Source organism: Rhodnius prolixus, unplaced genomic scaffold, assembly GCF_049639745.1.
Source record: "Rhodnius prolixus isolate KJV_2025 unplaced genomic scaffold, Rpr scaffold_5, whole genome shotgun sequence".
NCBI classification, from domain to species: domain Eukaryota; kingdom Metazoa; phylum Arthropoda; class Insecta; order Hemiptera; family Reduviidae; genus Rhodnius; species Rhodnius prolixus.
In genome coordinates, this window is record NW_027411624.1 from 10,036,118 (window position 1) to 10,039,070 (window position 2,953).

The window sequence follows — 2,953 nt, forward strand, 5'->3', positions numbered from 1 at the left end:
GCTCTGCAGGAAAGAGAGCGCTAGTTTTTAGAACTAGCTTGTTCCGGAGAGGAGGGAGTGGAGTTCTGGGGCTGCTTCTTCTCTTGGTGAGACAGTGAGAGATGATTGGATGCTGGACTGTCTCAAGTCGCATCATACTTCCAAAGTGTTGAAACAACTTCACTCTATTCTCATTCTCAGCCATTATTTTTTAAAATATATTAAATATATTTTCCATTAAACTTTAAAACTATTGTATATATAACTAAGAGTTTAAAATTGTAAAAGCGCACTCTGAATGGCGATGTTATTCAAGAATACTAGAAAACAGAATACTAAAAATAAACCCTGGTTTACAAAATAGTGTCATATACTAAAACATCTATCACCTTATCGTACTAATAATTTATTCTCTCTCTTTTCCCTTTTTCTTTGTCCTTTCTGTATTTAAAGTGTCAGTTTAATTGCATTTTGTTTTATTAATTCTTTTTCAGGGTTTCTTCCCTCCACTGATTTTAAGAAGTACTATTATTATTTTGTCCTATTTTTTCATGTTTTGTGATGTCAAATTTTCAAAATGGTTTCTATTTCTATACAGCTATTTCTCATAACTTGGTTTTCTTAATTGTGGAGATAATACATGTTTCAAACTCCGGCAGACGGTAAAAACCATGCCGATTAAAGTATTTTGTTCTGTTTTTAAAAAAAATCTTGTATCTTGTATCTATTTTTTATTTAAATAAACTTTTATTACTATTACTAAAACTAGTATTCCAGCAAGTTCATGAAAAAGTAGAAACCTATCTATTATCTAAATTGAATTCTGCTAATTTTGGAAAGTTGTGAACAAATTTAGATCTTTTAAGTGTGCTAAATCCCCAATTTCCATGGGAATGGAACTACTGCATTTATACAGGTCACTTCTACCAGCTTTGTCTTTTGAAAGTAGTTTTATTGCCGATTTCAATCCATATTTTGAGTATCACTTCACCTTAGTACTTAAAAGTAGTAGACGGTTTTTCATCAAACGAATGCTTTCATTTTTTGAAGACAGAATAGTTATATATTATCTGTTACATATGTCCCAAGCCATTTAACATGCAATAAACTACCACAAAATAAAACTTAAACTTTAAAATAAAAAGATTATTTACCTTAATAATCGTACGGGTAAAGCTGTAGTGAATTCAATGAACCCAGTTGTTAACTTCGATTTTGTTCAAAAGACTGGTTCCCTTGGTTGTACAACAAATTTTGTTATCTGGCAAGAAGAAAGGGTTCCAGAGGGGAAGAGCCTGCGGAAATACAATCTTTGCCCTGACCTAGAGACAAATAATAATTATTTGAGACTTAAACTTAGTCGAGAATTTGGTACTTTTCTCGTTATAAATGGGGCTACTGACTCGCATTCTAATCTATGACATAAACTCATCTCTGTAAGAGGTAAATTATAAAGAGTATTAATTGCTTTGTATGATGGCTTCTGCTATGTCATCTCGCTAAATGATAAATTCTCCCTTGAAATTTTAGGGATTGAAGAAGTTTTATGCCCACACTTATTTGCTTGCATTTATCCAATACAGTGGTTAAATAAAGAAGCTTTGCGGACATCTGTGCATCGCCATCGAAAGATCTACAAATGATTCTATAAGTGAATGATTTAGTGTTGTTAGCATCTGCCAGGCAACCTTATTTAACCTTAGTTGTTAATTCTAAAGGAATACTTCAAACTCCAGGTTTGATGGTTCAGAATGTTTTCCAAAATGCTCAACGTCTTAAGAAGATTTATAAACAGAAACTTCTGCTGTGATAATCAATCTCAAGGACTTTGTGGTTAATAGTCCTTGAAAAATCTAAATTAATCTAACTACATTCTTTGCAGAGGGTTTGCCATTTTATCTGCATGAAGTGTGAGCCACGTGTGGGTTATTCGAATTACTTAGAAAAACGTCACAATACTTTGAGTATCCGAACAAAAGCAGGAATGATGTATTGCTAATTAAAAATTTTCAAGCGTATGATTGACTTAGACTGGTAGGTCTAACTGCAAGGTATCTTCTAATTGGTACACTTAGCGCTAACCTTATTTGCAGCTGATTGGCTCAGCTGACCTATCGCTTAATCAAGATTTATCTAATCTTATTTCTCTCCGCAACAATATGGTGACACCGTTTGCAAAAGTGATTGATTAGTAAAGATTTGGAGTCCGTCCTTAACTCAACCATTCTATCTACATTTTCGGTGTTTGTAGAAGTTTGAAATTTGCTCAGGAGAATCTTCGTATTTGATGTCACTTTAATAAACTGAGAGACGTTTCTATGTTAAAAAAAATCCAAGCTATGCCTGCACAATAGGCATTTTGCAATGCTGTAAATGGCTCAGGTCCGTTAAGGGCACCATTGAAACTCTCCCGGGCCAGGCAGACAGCCGACTTACCACCCTTTTGTCCTGAATGACCAGATTTCAGCTGATTTTTCTTATATAAAAAGAACAGGAATTTCTAGATAAAAATGTGTTAGCTAGATCATAATTAGTCAATGTTTTGCGGCAAAATTCAATTGAATAGAGTTAATCTACTCGTAATAATATCTATTGTTAATTTTTATCATCTATTATTAAGCCTCAACAAAAGACGAAATTCCCTATTTTATATTTAAATAACTCAACCAATAAACTATTAGGTTGTAGTCTAGCTTTTAATTTAAATATTGATTAGGTTTTAATTTAAATACTTTTTTCACTGTAATAAACCATAAAAACAATAACAATGGCAATTCATTTTGTTCGGGAGAATATCCACTTTAGATATTATGTCTTAACCTTCAAATGACTTATAAGAAATTACAGTTTTGAATGAAGAAAAAAAAAAAAGAGTAAGAATGAAAAATGGTTGGAGCGATGTTACTGCAATTATCTTAATGATTTCTCATTGTTATTGAAGTCTTCTTCTTCACATTCATTATTCCCTTAAACT